Source organism: Molothrus ater, chromosome Z, assembly GCF_012460135.2.
Source record: "Molothrus ater isolate BHLD 08-10-18 breed brown headed cowbird chromosome Z, BPBGC_Mater_1.1, whole genome shotgun sequence".
NCBI classification, from domain to species: Eukaryota; Metazoa; Chordata; class Aves; order Passeriformes; family Icteridae; genus Molothrus; species Molothrus ater.
This window is the reverse complement of record NC_050511.2, coordinates 21,133,086-21,149,915: the sequence shown is the minus strand read 5'-3', so window position 1 is coordinate 21,149,915 and position 16,830 is coordinate 21,133,086. Positions and strand designations below refer to the sequence as shown.

Here is a 16,830-nt window from a genome sequence, read left to right as displayed (position 1 = left end):
CACACTGGAAACAAAGAGGAAGTGTGCAAAGCAGATGCAGCAGAATGTAAGACTAGACATTTAGCCACAGGCTTTATAAATTAAAACTCCTTTAAAGTAAGGGTGATAACTTCATTATTACTGTTTTGGTTTTTTTTAGTACAAAAAAGATGTATCAAAAAATATATGCAAGCATATTTTAATGCTCACAATACCACATGTTGATGGCAAAATTCATTCGTGTGTGTCACATTTATAATTTAGTCCACCTTGGCTTCAGTTTTAGTGGAGGGAGCAGGAGGGAAGAATTAAAAAAAGAAATTAACCATTATAAATATCTACAGGCAACCAAGAAGAAGCACAGATACTCAGTGAATCCAGTGAACAGTTTGGTCCAGACACTGACTGTACCAGTACCTTTTTTACTCTACAAAACTGAAAGAAATATTCACAGGATGTGGTCGGAACTTCAAGACACTTGCTCAGCAAGTGCTGTGCATGTTTTTGCAACAAAGTCAAATACTTGCCCACAAAGCAGTGCTTTAAATTTAAAAGAGACTTGAGAGAATGAGAATAAAGCACACAAAAGTATATAGACCATCATCCCCAACATGGTAAGTTCAAAATTTACATACACTTTCTTTTAACCAAAACAAAAACTATTTAAAAATTCCAAAGTGACCAGTACAAGGAGGTGTTTTCCAAAGAAGCACTATTGAGAGAAAGTCTTGGTTGTTCACTTTGGCTGAATATTAAGGTTAAAAAAACATTTAGAAAAATCTTCAATTTATATGAACCTGCAACTCAAACAATAAATAGATACACTGAATAGATTTACAAAAATTGATATTTATATACACAACAGTGCCACTGCTCTAGATGTATCTTTTACGTGTCTTACTGTTCTTAAAATGTAGTGAAGATACCTAAAATGCAGTTCAAGAGTTCAAGCTTCCTAGAGTATCAGAAAGCTGCCACTTTCAAGCGGCATGACAGTATGGCCATGATGCCCATAACTTAGAGCAGAATGAAACCTATTTCCAGTCTTGACGGTAAAGGTGATTTGTCCTAACTCAAGTCCATAAAATAAGACGTTTTCTAATAGCCTTCAGATGCTTGGATGTAAAGCAAGGCTAGTCATTGCTACGAATAAAACCAGTCTCTACACTGCACCCAAGTTTCTCATCTAAATTCCTCTTCTACAGCCCCTCCTATCAACGGATTAACTTAGACCCACCCACGTCATGCGCTTCAAAAACAGTCTTAACAGTAAATCTTGATAAGAAGAAATAGAAACAGGTTTTTGTCATTAAACAGAATTCTTCCATGGTGCTGTCTGATGGCTTACTCACAAATCAACATTAACGAGGTCTTAGAGAGCCTCAGGAGAACGGACATATTCAGGAAGAAACAACAAGAAAGAATGAAACAAAAGTGTAACAGTCAATATGCTTTCAAAAGTTACAACAGTTATATATATATGTTAATTAAATCACAGACTAAAATTAAGTTTAAAAGTATATCAAAAAGAAACAAAACAACCAAAGATAAAATAACTCAACTGTTTAATGGAGAGGTATAAAATAGGTATTTACAATGAACAGCACAGGAAAATCTTGGAAAAAAATTTGGAATAAATGCCAAGGAGGGGAAAAAAACCCTGTAGATTCCATAGCATTATTCATCTATTAAAACTAGAAACGGCAAGTGCTTTGATGACAGTTAGAGTTGGTTAAAGAATGAGAAAAGACAATACATTACAACTCTTGCAAGTGCACTGCAATCTGCAATGTTTACATATTCCAAAAGGGGAAAGCCAAATTTTGTTTCAAGCTTATGCTTTCTGGACAACTGCATTAACACTATGATAGTAGCAAGTCCAACTTGAACACAAGTCTGTGAATTAATTTCCAAGTGTGTTTGAAAATCAATTCCTGCTACTCGTGATGACATGGGCTAGAGTGCAAGTAAGATTCAGCTTGGTATTTCACACTGAAATTGTCAGCAAACCAGGCCAGACTCAACAGAATTAACACATAGTTCTAAGGTGCAGGGCACAAGGAAGACCCATAGACACTTGCCATACACCTGAAGTACATTTCAGATGCACTAAAGAACAAAAGGAACACATATACCTGGGAAAACATTTCTTTGTATTACTACTTCTGATACTTCCTACAATTCAATAGCTACAGACCACTCCTGTAGCCACTGATAGCTAGGAGACAAGCAGAAACACTGGAATTAACTGTGCTTGAACAGGTATGGCCTCTCTGTGGCTAACAGGACCACTACTCCTTCATGAGACACAAAATTTGGTGACTAGAATGAAGATAAACACCAAACTTCAAAGAAGAACAAAGGCTGAGGAGGAGAAAAGCTCATGTGTACCTGAAAATACATCTATAAACTTTCTCATACCTATCCCAAAGAAGGCTGAGACCAATCAGACTAACACACATCACAATCAGGGAAGGCAGCTGGACTGCCAGAATAAATGCAAAAGCAAACAATAACCCAGCTGGCTTGAACCAAACAATAACCCAGCTGGCTTGAACCAAGATACAAACAAGCAACTCTAGAATTTGTCTCATCTCTCAGCATACAAGCAAATCTTTAAATGGTGGCACCACTACCACTGGACAACTAAAAATCTCAGAGACTAGAATTTAAACCAGAAAGCAAACACAGCAGCACCTCCTTTTTCAACTCAAGAGACATGAATGTATCATGCTTCCAACCCTACAGCAGTTACGGCCTCTGCTACAAACGCTGCTTCATAAGAAGCTACTTTATTATTAAATGCTTGTTTCAAATAAATCTGTGCCTTGCACATCTATGGAAGTAAAATATTTGCCCTCTCTTCTCTTTCAAGGACCTCTCATTTCTTACACAAGACTGAACAGCAATTAGGATGTTATGTAAGTTAATTTACTGAAGTTAATTTTTAACTCCACTTCTAATCATAGGGATTGAACAAAAAAGAAAAAACAGGGGAAAAATGACATTCAGAAAGAACAAGCAAAATTGCTTTAAAAATATACATACTTCATTCCTCTGTCTTAAAGAGGCTTTTAAATTATTTCAGATCTGTAAAAATTATGCCATGTACTAGTTAGAAACTAATCAGATGAAATTACAGCTTTTTGATATACATGTATTTTTCTGTCTATGCACTTTTTAATACCTTTGCCTTCTAACTAGGAGAAATTGAAGTGAATTCTTACCTACTTTGCCAACATGGAATAATAAGCAACAAAATGCTTGGCCTTGGGCTTGCGTCTGTCTTTATAATAATAAAACTCTGCAATATTTGGAGCTATTTGTTGTAAATGTTCTTACTCCTTGTCTTGAGAACTTGTTGGAATTAAGACACTGAACAGCAGCAAAATCCTTCACTGGTTTTTTTTATCAACCATGGTCTTCTACCTGCATTATCAAGCAATTATATACTTCTCTCAGTGCTGTAAAGAACACATACACCACTAGCCTTAGAAAAATCAAACAACCAACCAACAAAAAAAAACCCAAAAAATAAAATCAAAACCTCAAATAAACCCAAAAAACAAATCACCCACCAAAACCTGCATACTGTGCACAGGCCTAGATATCCAGGAGGAAAATATAATTATTGTTTTCCTATTCCTTCACTCTTATTGATAGACTCCCGGTTTCAAATTCCAGCTGTGGCATATATAAAACACAGAAAAAATAGGGGATGGGGAAAACAAACAGCAGTGAAAATGCTAACAGTGAAAGTCAGCAATTGGTAGTTAATACCATCCCCAATACAAAAAGCTCTTTTTAAACTCTTAACTCAGGATATAAAATAGGTTTGAAAAACATAATTACCACATTCTGTTTCACATGACTATGGTATTTTTATTCGTTTGACATATGCTGCTTCCTGAATGGATTTAATGTATTTTGGCATTCCAGAACAAAACTGCTCTCAGTGTTTGGCACTTCATGTACAATGCAGCCAGGAAGCCACTCCTTAAGACTTATGCAGCCATCTGCAGCAGACACCAAAGGTTTTTGACAAGCAAGCTGCACTGCTGTAAATATGCAGTATTTCAATATAAAAGAAAAGTTCGCATCTATTAATCAGACTCCGCATGTAATTGCCTGCAGATAAATTCAGGTGATCTGCAACATAAAACATGTCAGCACAGAAACCAAAAAGGAAAAAATAAATTTTAAAAAGATACTATTTCTTATCAGAAGGTTACTGATTATTTAAATGCTTACTAAACTGTAGGGTCTACACATAAAAAAAATCCAGTCCCTGATGCCCTGCCTTACATGCACTCTCCCTCAAAAATGTAATTCCCAGAATTCCTACCTAAAGCTAGGAAGGATCAAACAACAGAGGTCAGAATAACACAGCAGGCACAGAACACTTGAGATACAAAGTAAGCAGATGTTGGGTACACAGGAGGGGAAGGAAGAACCACACTCAAAACCCTCTTGCTAGTAACTGCTCAGAAAAACAAATCCCGACAGGTTACATAATTCCATCTATGGTAACAGGAAGATAGATGGAAACACATTCATAGATCAGAGTTCAAAGGAAGTACATGGGGGTATGTATATTCATTTCCCATTTTTAATCTGGCAGATTTAAAAAAAAAAATACCAAAAACTACAAATAAAAATGCAACCCAACATCTATAAGACTATACAGTGCACTAATGCAAGCTACTACTTGAAGAGAAATTGTATATAGAACTGGACTTCCATTTTACTTTATAATTCCTCTGTCTTTATAATTCTTTCTGTCTTCTAAGTGTTGTCCACTTCATCAAGCCAGTTTGGTTTTTGTTCTTACATATTCAGTATAAAATGGAGTAGTAAAAGCAGAAGCCTTTATTCATAATGCAGATTTAAAAACAGTTTTACTTTATCACACCTTTTTCACTAAAATGAGGAGTGGCTAGAATAAGAAGTAGCCACTATTTTTTAAAAAAGCAAAGGTTCAAAAACCAAAACAGAAAAAAGTTGCATTTTCCAGACTCTAAGCATCTTGTCCCTCTAGTTTATACAATAATTATGCTACATATTATGTCAATATCATTCTCAGCAGTTTTACAACTTATTGTCCTGGACATACAAGGGAACGCCTGAAGCCACTTACCTCTGTCTATTGTTTTTCTTTACATTAATTTTAACCAATACATAGATCCCAACACATGCCAATTTGTTATCACAGAACTACTCCTGTCTGCATTGGCTGGGGTTCTTTCTAACTACAACACTCTTCACATCTTCCATGTGGATAAGCACCATTACTCTTGTCCTCTATTTACTCAGCTTTTCTCTCACAATGCATGTTTGATTTTTGCCAATTCATAATCTTGTTTCACTCCCAACACAGTGATGAAACATTTAAGTTAGTATTTTTGTACCTTTTTTTTTTCTTCAGTTAGTGTTGTGTTCCTCTAAGTGAATGGATGATGATTAAAGAAAAGAGAGCTGTTATGTTATTTTTATTTTACTCTATCAGACATTTTGCAGATCACATAAGTAACTGATACAAAAAAAAAGTAGAAGGCTATTCTTGAATAGCCTTCAAAGTATTTTTGCTTTTTTAGATAGGGAAGAACAAGAGTGCCTAAAATAAAACTTTTACTAATAACTTAGAATTTAGACAATTAAAATATAAAAGTACGCTTTCTCTTAAAGTGTTGTTTTCAATAGGGATAATAAATTCACTATCGGGAAGTCAAAAACAAGCTTTTCACCTCACAAGAGATTTAAGATAAATTAAAAGAGCCTTCTTTCTCATCAAAATGCTAATTATAGCCTCAAAACTGAATTCAAAGTTGATTTAATAATAACCCAACTTACAGTGTTACTTAACTTCTGACACCCAGGGCTTTCCAGCATGAGAAAAAAATAGAGGTACAATACTACTTTGACACTACCAAAGTAAAAAGTGGGACACTGCCAAGCTGATTTGCTATTAACATGTCACCCTCTTTTCTCAGAATAGGAAAAAGTGACTGAAGAGCACAATGCAGAAATTCTAGAGAATTTCATAGCTATGACTTCAATTAATTTGAACTGTCCAATGCGTCCTTCAGACTTCTCAAAGATTAAAACCAAATTAATACAAAACTGGCGGAAATGAGTTTGAGGGAAAGTTATTCCTCGGCAAATATTTCATGCTCTGAAGCTGAAATTTAAAATCTAGAAATTTAACACCTGTGGAAGGATGTGTGAGCTACAAATCTAAACTGAGCAAACATATATTTAAATTTGGTGGAAATAAGCAGGGATTCACTCCACAGACAAGAGTTTTTGTAAACGGGTAAGGAACAATTTGTTGGTTCTTCATTGGTTAGTTTATGTAACAGGAGAAGCAAACTAAGAAAGAGAAAAATATTGATTAACAATACATTTCTCTCCCACTCTGTAACACTTTCTTCTAACCTGCTCCATTGACAAGGCCATAATCTTTCCCTTGACACATCACCACCACCCGCTGCTGCAAAACCAATTCAGTAACTGATATCATGAAAGACTACAGGATATTTGATATGTTGACAATACATCTCCAACAGATCCCACAACTTCCCACAGAAAAATCCCACAGAAATGTTTGCCTGCTTTATTGTCTTTTTCTTGTAAGAACAGCATTGCAAAACCACAGAAAAATGCTAGGATCCTCAGCATTTCTTCTGCTTTGCTTCAGTAAGGCAAAACAAAATAAATGCTCCCTGAAAAATTGATAAACTCACTCAGATAAATAAAAAGGAAGAGTAAATTAACCTCAAGTCTATTAAAATCAAATTTAAGTATATCTTGCTTTTCTAGTACTTTTATTACTTAAATTTTCATTTAGTAAGATAAAATACCTGGTACCAGACCAAAAGCCTTAACATATAAATCAATAGTAATACACTGGAAGAAGAGGATTGTCTAATAGCCACAGAAATCCCACGCTCAGGAAAACAAAACTCTCTTAAAAAACACAAGTAAGATGCACTATAGAGAAATAATATTATACTAAATAGTAAACCTCTGAAGGTTTTTTTTCCCTCTCATATCAATGTTTCCCATCTTATCCATCAGGATCAGAGACAGATGGATTGACAAATTCTGAATTCCAACTGATTCTCCCTCCTTGTCGAATTCTGAGAAGATGGTTAAACAGTAATTTAATTACATCCTTTTTCACCTCTTCTTACTTGGCGTCCTTAATATTTGTTACTTTGTTTTTAACAGTTTCCCAGCACCCATAGGTGAACAACAGTGATCTGAAAAAAGTAGTAAGTAAAATTGTAGGCTTGTTCCAAACACTGTTTTCTACAGCGTTGCACACTCAATTCCCTTTGCCTATAACTCCTCCAAGATGTTTAAAGAACTCATTAATTACTTGGGATAAATCACCCTGTATGAGTTTACTACAGCAAAGCAGACATAGTAAAAAGACTGAATAGGTATGAACCAGGAAGAAGTGAACTTTTGAATTTTCCCCCTCAGTGATGAATTTTACTACCAATCCCCCAAAAATATAGAGCAGTTCAGAAATTAAATAACCAACAAAGCTCCAGGGTTAGCGCCACATATGATTTTGTGACCAGAAGTAACCCAAAATGAGTATGTTCTCCTAAAAGGAGCTAACTACCAGCCTCACATTCCAGGCCACCACAGACTAACACGCCACAGCAAGCTAACATACCAGCAACAGGAGACCAGTGAACATTATCTGCTGTCTGCACGTTCACTGGTCCTCCTTCAAGTAGACCCATCTCAAATGCCAAAGCGGAACCTAAGTACACGAAACATCTAAATATCATACTCAGTAGCATAAGCAGGGAAAGCAAGCATTTACAAAGCATTTAAGTCACTAATGATTTAGACTGCTATGCTGACACACTTTTCAGTCTAATTTTACTGAAAATACAGGCCTCAGTCTTGTAAATACCACTGCAGCCAAGCTTTTTTGTTGTTTCATTGCACCATGAGAGCGCATAAGCACATGCAGATTTTTAAGCAACATCTTTCCACAGACAAAAAAACCCTATGATTCCCAATAATAAATGTTCTTGGATACCCAGTTTCAAATATAAAAATTCATGTTATCTTCAGGGTTACCTGTAAGACAAAAGACCTGCAGTAACTTGATCAAATTGACAAATCGATTGATCTTCTAAATTATGACTTCTCCTCTCTGATAGAGTAAATGCCAGGAAGACAACAGCCACATAGGGAAAAAGCAGCAGCTCTCAAACCTTAGCAGTCTATCAGAAGTCTTCTAGACAAGCCTGGAAACACTTTCCACCATTCAAACACTTACAATGATTTCTACAGTCATTCTAGATGACCAAGCCTGTGAATGATATTCAATCACCTGGCACTGCATTTCAGATGTTTCTGTGGATGCACTGATATAGCTCAAAGCACCTATGCCCTCTCCTCTGTTTCTTAAAACTTGGAAGTTTTAGACGGTATGTATTGAAAAATGACAAGGAAGGCAAAGAATGCAGAAGAAATAATTTCTGCAAACGTACTAATCACATACCCCATATCATGGGACAAAGGAAGAACATGAAACTTCTCTTCCATAACTGTCTGCGGAGATGGAACCCCTTATGCAGTTGCTACAGGAACTACTCATGCCAACTGAAAGCGGTAAACTGGTGAGAAGACTCTAAACACAGCAGTGAAACCCAAAGCACATTACTTCAAACAAACAAGACTGTCTTTCTGCATGTATCTTTAACGCAACACCAGAACTTCAAATATTTTGAATTTATTTATTTATTGGGATTGGAGCTTTCCCCAGCAAGGAGAATAGAGCCCTGGCCACTTTGCAGGAAAATATCACCCATTCCAAATTAAGACCTAAATTATAGATGTTTCACTTCAAGTATTTGTGAGTTTTACTAATACTTCAAACCATCTCTGAGCTTTTTTCATTCCTAAAGCTGGCTGCAGACAACTGACACAAGAAGTAGCCCTTGAGCACTACAAGCTCACAGCAAGACAATTACATCCCAACCTATACAAACCATCTTATCTAATAAAATTGAGCCTTATGAGGCTCAGTTACCTTCTGACATTATTACAACTGCCAGGATCTCTACAGCAGCCAAGACTGTTCAGATTGCCCTCAGACTCTGCTTAATCATCACTCTTTGTTCCTACACGATCACTTAGTGTCAAGTATCTACAAATTCCTTCCAAGAACAGAAAAAAACCTAATCTACTTACACTTTTAACTTTAACTTTTTACCCTAGGCAGGACAGCTGCAATGCTGGTGTTCTCCAACACAAGTACACTTCAGTTTGGCTTCATTTAGACCAAAGGAAGAGGTTTGTTCAGTTTTATTTCTCAATTATGAGAAGTTACAATGCATTTTTGAAGGTGGAATTGCAGCCTAGTGTTGAAATATCATGCTTCTGAATCCCCTTTACAGAAAGTACAAAGAGTAATAACTCAAACACCTGTACTGAAATTCAAGCATCAGAGAAACAAGTATCTTAAAAAAAGATGACTTTGATGATGTTCCTTTGTATCCACTGAAATTCAGGACTAGGTCCCATCTGGGTCATCAAAACTGTTACCAAAAATCAGTAAAAATAAGAAACTCCTTACCACCAAGGCAGTATTAAGAAGCAGGCATTCTTTATGTGGCTGGATGCACAAGAGGATATCTCCTCCAAAATACCATGCATGCTGAGAAAAACCTCCTGTTTATATACTATATTTTACGTACATATTCATTGATTTCCTGGAATAAACATACATATGATAACCATTTCCCCAAAATCATTAACATATTTTTCCCTCCCCTTTCCACATGTGTCTTTCTGTCCTGGGAGTCTCTTTGGTGGTCCCTGGTGGTCATCAACCCCAAAGTCATATCTGACTGCTTGGGAATTGGTAAAAGTTGGCACAACTGGGTTAGTTGCTTTCTTCCTAAACAATATGTATTGTGCAGTTCCATAGGCCAGCGGTTTTTGAAGAATAAGCATTGTATTAGCCCACCAGGTGCAAACGATTTTTCATCTGGCAACAATGAAGGCAAGCCAGCAGAAAAAGCCTAATTATCGTGAGATTACTATAAAAGAAAAAACTATTGATTCCAGCATAACAATTTTCTCGATTTTAATTAGATGGGAGATACATTAAATCTCTCCTAAATCAGCATCCTTATTTTGAAACCTTACATTTTTAAAATTTAACTCAACATCCAAACACTGTATTTTTAGTTTAATGTGAAAGATGTATTTCAGTGAAGTAACCTTTTCACAACTAAAAAGATCCTAAAAAAAGTCCCGTTACCAATGGTTAAATACAGACTATTTACTACTCAAACTATCTTCAATGTTTTCATTCTGATATGAAAAGTGTCTTTTGACACATTGGTGCACTTACTCAAAAACTGACAAGGTAAAATAGCAATGTTTAGAAATCTTTATTTTCTAGATGATCTTCATTTAACTATTCTATTTCAAATGTCACCACGAACATTTGCATGCTCACATAGGAATACTGTCTACTATTTTGATGTCCGTATGAGTAACTCTTCCGCCAACTTCACTAGTAACTCATTTGGAAAAGGTTAGATTTCTAATTCCTCTACGTGGATTAAATGTCAGGCACTTCTTCAGTAGATCAGGTTATTCTATAGGGAGAATCTGCTGAAGATATGACATACCAACTATTTGATCTTTACATAACATTTTCCCAAAAGGATTTTCCTTTTTGCTTAGGAGCAGGAAGGACAAAAACAAAACAAGAACGCAGAGCAGACAGACAGTGATTCATTACAGCCCTACCGGAAAGCCCAGCTGACAAATTTGCTCCCATCCCCTTCTATTTCTAGGACCTACTGCTAACATGTGAGGTATAATGTATGTTACACATGTGCAAGCCTTCCTTAGCTTTGATCTTCCAAGCATGGCTCTTAATGACTGGGACTAAAGACTCTCAACAAATTCCACCGAGAACAAATCATAACAGTTTTCTGAGACCACCAACTTAATACACTAAGAAACTATCCTTAGTATTTTCTCCCCAGAGACCCTTTATCCATTCTATAGGAACATGATGTGCAAATTGATACCCTACAGAGCTTTGTGTTTACACTAAGCATTGTCTACTATGCAGCCTATGCATAAGACAGATATATTCATATTTGACTAATATAATAATCATCTAATGATAATCACATTCCATAGTATGCTATATACTGCAACTTCTACCTCTTTGATTGCAAGCATACCTTCTTAAAATTAGGGATGTTTACTCAAGCTTAATTTAATTCATGAATAAGAACCAGTCAGGTCAAAAGAACATTTCCCCAAGCCATCAACACACAGCTATAAAAGTGCTGTTTCAAGCACATGAGCTACCATGTGTAACGTTAAATAATTTTGTTCATAATAAAAATACCAATGTCAGACTGATTTTTAGTTGTGATTGTTGATCTGAAGAAAGAACACATCCCTTCATGTTACTCCCAAACTATGTTAATGACATAATGGCATTCAGTGATATAACCATGAGCTGTAAGCAGTACTGAATTACACTTTCATCATTAAAAAAGGACCTTATCCATAGCTACCATGGTGACAAAACACTAGCGTAAAAAGTTGTGCCTCCAGTACAAGGAACTATTCTTCTACATGGCATTGAAAAATATCAAGTGCATCATGAGAGACACAAAAGGCCTGAAAAGAAACAAAATTGCCTTGATTATGAACATACTGGTTTACAACTAAATTTGTCATGCACGGCTACAACTCCTCACCCTCCCCTCAAGAATCTCAAGTCATTGTTGGGACTGAAACACTGCTCTGGAAAGGGATGGTTCTTTGTATAAGGATTACTCTATTCAGACTTTCTGCCAAGCATCAGCCACATAAGGAAAGCAAAGTTCACTGCCATTTATTTTGTCCAGATCTTTCTGATGCCTAAGAATAACCCTTACTGCTGCTTGGAAAGGTAAGTCTATATATTGCAAGTCAAATCATTTATTTGTTATCAGCCACTGAACATGCTTTAGGCATTTATATGTTAACATTTTTCCTTACAGTATATCAAACAGATCTAGCTGGATTATTTTTTCTTAAATCACTAAATTACTCCACGATGTTAAAGATCTACCTGTGTAGGAGTGTTAAAAATTTTGCACAGAAATTACTTTGTCCAAGACTCCCAAATACCAATACATGTCACACATTGGCAAGACTGAAGCATACACATCCTATCTGACCAACATGTTGCTTGTGAGTTTCACAAACAGGAACAAACATTCCAGAGTTATGGCTTCGACCTCGTTCTAAACATTCACAATATGAGAAACTCCTTGCCTTCACAAAAGAACTAACCTATAATTGTCTCTTTGATGCATGAGAAATAAACTTCCATCTAGTTAGTTGGTGTAACAAGCACTAGAGGTACAAAATCCTACACTAAAACTTCACATTTAATTTGCCCTTCAACAGCTTCGAAAAGGAGTTCTTTCAAAAATTAGAAAGGGGAAAGTGGTCACCAAAACCAAACAAGGCTGCATTAACAGCTTCAATTGCATGCACTTTAAAAAGTCAGATAACTACCTATCTGCTTTGGTATTGCTCTGTATTTTGTTTTAAATGAAGGTTCTTAAGATGAACTTTGCCAGGATCAAAATGCAGGACAGACCTCTGCTATACACGGTGAAAAACAAGCAGTCCACCTCGTCGCTTTGAGAACAGAGAGGGTAAAGGGGAAGAAGACGGGTGACTGTAGCAATCGAAGGTGGAAAAACTGCGACATTTACAGATGACCAGGGGGGCATATTTTTATAAAGAAACTTAAGAGCAATCCTGAAGAAGTCCGGCCAGACACTAACCGATATTCCAGAAAACAAGGCAGACATAAGCACGAAGCCTCAAGAGCTTGCGATTAAATAAAATATATTACCTCCTTTATGACTTTCTCATTTCCCGATAAGTTAATTGTACTTGCAGGGTTACCAAACGTTTTGGAAGGGAGGGAGCTGAAGAAGCAGTTACGCAGTCGAGCAGCTTCAGCTCAGTGCCTTCTCGGACCGAACAAAGAAACTTCTGTGTCCGATGAGATTAAAAACTTTCGGTCTCACAGACTCTTTCCCTGCCTCCATGAAACCAGCGCCTCGGTTCACACGTTCAGGCGAGACGGGGAGAAATACAATGAGCAGTTAAACTGTGCAGGCCAAGGCGGAAAAGAGAGACAAAATATAAAGGCCAAAAACAGGATATAAAACGAAGCCTGAACTCCTTGCTTTTTTCTCCACCCCCTTCCCAGAGGAAGGATTTTTCTGCTGTTTTTGCTGCTGCTGATCCCAAGCCTTCCCTATTTACCTTAGCTGTCGGGGCGTCTAAACCAGATCCAGCAGGCAGGAGTTTCTTCCGACCCCAAGTTAAATCCAATCGAGTTTTCTTCTTCAGGGAGGGAGAGGGCGGGGAGAGTAGGAGAAGGAACGTTAGCAGCTTTCGCCGAGGACGAGGGAGTTCGTGTGCACGGGGAGAGGGCACCAGAGCAGCCGGGCTCCTCCCGGCCCCCGCCGAGCTCTGCCCCGCGGCCGGCCCCACGTCGCGCCGGCCCCGCCCGGCGGCGACACCGCAGCGCCCCCCGCCACCCAGTGCGGCCCGGCCTGGCCTGGGCCGGCCCGCCCGCCGCCGCCCCTCGCCCGTCTGCCCGCCCCCCGGCGCGATGGGCACCGCCGGTGCCCCCCGGCTGCGCACCCGTGGTCGCGCTGCCGGAGCGCGGCCGCCACCGCCAAGGGCTGAAGAGAAGCGGCATGGCCGCCTGCCTCACCTGCCCGCCGCCGCCGCCGCCCTCGCTCCCCGCCTCCTCTCGCCCACTTCCCCCTTCTCCCGCGGTTTCAGCCTCCCACCCCCCTCCCCGGCCTCGGCAGCGGGGGGCCAGGGGAGGCGGCGGAGCTGTGGGAAGGGGGAATGAACGTCGCGGGCAGACACGCGGCGGGGGAAAGGGGAGGTGGCCGCGGGCGAAGCCGCCGCGCCCCTGCTGCTGCCGGCGCCGCGCACCGCTGGCCAGACGGGGGAGGCACTGCAGCGGCACGGGGGGCGGAGCGGGAGCAGAGCCCCGGCCGAGACCTGGCGGAGGCGGAGGCGGGCGGGCGGGAACGGGAGCAGCAGCAGGAGCAGGCAGGCGCGGCGGGCGCGCCCACACTGGCTGTGCCGGGTGGGAGGAGGGACGGGCGGACAGCGCCGGGCGGGGGGCCGAGCTGGGGGAAATCTGTGAGGGACGGGCGAAGCGGCCAATGGGGCCCGGCGGGGGCGGGTTGTGCAGGGGCAGAGCGAGGCGGGGCGGGGCGGGGGGCGCCGGCGCGGGTCTGGGGTGGGCGCGGGCCGGCGGGAGGGGCGCCGGGCGGGGGCTGTGTCTCGCCGCTGCGGAGTGGCTCCTCCCGCTGCTGCCCGGCGTGGGGCCTGTCCTAGTTTGTCTTCTGTAGGCAAGCTACGGGCAAATTCAGTCCTGAATGACAGAAGTTTCCTCGTTAACAGCTCAGCTTCGTTATTTAATGGTTGCACACCCTCTGTAGAAAGCGCTGAGGCGCCGGCTCACGCCGTCAGGTGCTGCCTTTGCGCCTTCGTGGCCATCCCACCCCTGCTCCCGCACCTTGTGCTGCCTGACTCGGAGCTACCAAGGGTCTGAGGGAACGAACACACCCAAGGGAAAAACTGACAGCGTCCACCCACGCTTTGGTGTTTGGGTGTGCTACGTTAAACTTGGATGCAAACAACAACAATTAAAATAATGCCGCACATATTGTCACAATGTTTCACGTAAACCCTGGAACATTGCTGTACTTCCAAGTATTTCAACACTGTCAGTACAATACAATGGTACTGAAAATGCGTGTTGACTGACAGAGTCATGTACAAATACATGCTTGAAAAGCCGGCAGTGCATAGGTCACACGGCTTTGGTATCGGTTGGGTTTGGATTGCAGTAGTACAGTTGTGATCCAAACAGAAACACTGAGTTTCTGTTTAATTTCCTGGATTGTTTGAAATGGGTATTTGATAACCTATTGTGTATGCAATATGCCATTTTAACAGTTCTGGAGCCTGGAGTTGTGCTCAGCCATAACAGCACATGAAGCTGACAGCAGGGTGGAATTGTACATGCTGCTCACCTTATGCTCCTTAATTGTGCTCAGCAGAGACCATATCTAAGGAAAGAGGTAGTTTTGTTTTCACGCTAATTTAATCCCTGGCTACTCTACTGGGACTGCTACCAACTAAAATGGAACAGTGTTTTGTGATGATAATCTGTTTACTGAGAAATTGGCAAAATGCTAAGAAGTGCCATTGAACACTAAGGTAAAATGGTATGTCATGTTCCTATTGACCTGTCCCTGATTTTAACGTACAACTAGATGAGAAAAGTCCTTTATACCCCTACCAGTCCTTGACAGTAACTCACATTGATACTTCCTGTTGAGGATCATTGCTTGCTTTATCTATTTTCTTATAGGGTTTTGCATGAAGGGTTTAATATTTCTCAACAAAACATAGAGATGATCAAATTTTTATAAAAGTCCACTCTGTTTAACAATAGTGTTATTAATTTTAAACTTCTTGCCTGTATATGGGAATTGTATGTTCAAATATCCAGCTTGTATCCAGATTCAAAAAAGAAGCATGCATTGCTACTAGGATAATAATATTCACTTACTGTTTCTTTACTTTTCTCCGTCTTCGCAGAACATTCAGCTCTACTTTGGGGACTACATCTCTGCCTAAATTTAAATAATTAAACTAAATCAAATGTAGTCATCAGAGTTTATAAAAAAGAGAATTGTATGTGTATATATAGATATTGCCCAAAACATTAAATCGCTTCTATTTCTTCTTGTTCGGAAAAGCCAATTTCTTCAAATGAGTCAGCTTTGGACTAAGGCCAAGCAAGAGAACTTTACCCCCACTGACGACAGCTTTAGAATTTCTCACTACAGTGCCCTGCATTGGTGCCCTACACTGTGTCTATAATAAAATTACTATTTTTTTTTAAATCTCTTGCAAATGATTGATCATTCATGTCATAAATCACATAACATATCATAATTAATGTGATTAGCTCTCTGCAACTGATGCCCTCCATCATGAACTCTTCGAGGCACTTTCCTATGTGAATTATCACAACTTTTTAATGTGAAAATATTTTTTGGAAATGTATACTGCAAATTTCCCAGCAGAGTATGCAGCAGAGTAATAGATGGGTGTGAGAAGTAGTATATAGTATATATATTATAGTAGCTGTTGCTCAGGTGGTGAATCCCCCATAGTTGTTAACATAAGTTGCAATGTAAGATGCTGTTTCAGTTACAATTTTAGCTATCACAATAAAAGCCTATCCAAAGTCTGCTAAAACTACAGCTAGCTGGAGCATAACTACTGAAGACATTTTGCACAGACAAGATATAACTATCTATACAAATTAAGAAAATACCAGAAGTTATTCTAGGGATCTGAATGTGCTATAAATATCAAGACAGTATTTAGATTACAGCTCCAGCAGAGGTCCCCAGCAATATTAATTCCCAGAGATGGTATCCCAGTTACCAAATAATTACAGATTAGGTGCACAAAGGACAAAATACAGAGTTACATAATGAGTCTCAAGTAAGACTATGCATCTGATCCCACTGAACGTTTAAACAAATCCTTTATATACCCTTTAACGTGGGACATCAAGCCCAAACTCCTCTCATTTTAATTTCTATTTTTATATTTGAATAGGAACACTAGTAAATACTGCAACAATATGCACCTAAATCAAAAGAACATTTGGTGAAACAGTCACCTGTATGTTTGTCTCTCAGGAGTTAAGTGGTCTGAACAATT

The 16,830-nt window shown here is 39.4% G+C and overlaps 1 protein-coding gene across 6 annotated transcripts in view; it reads right to left on the bottom strand.

Moving 5' to 3' along the window:
* ERBIN (erbb2 interacting protein) overlaps positions 1 to 14,048 on the bottom strand; it is a 121,313-nt gene extending 107,265 nt beyond the window's left edge. For 3 of the 6 annotated variants that reach the window (XM_054517806.1, XM_036402605.2, XM_036402602.2), the window contains exon 1: positions 13,321 to 13,498. The gene's annotated coding sequence lies outside the window, so the exon portion shown is untranslated. Of the gene's footprint in view, positions 1 to 13,320; positions 13,499 to 13,777 lie in introns of those variants that run through there. The other 3 variants (XM_036402601.2, XM_036402606.2, XM_054517807.1) reach the window with 2 other exon arrangements.
* Positions 14,049 to 16,830: the final 2,782 nt, after the last annotated feature.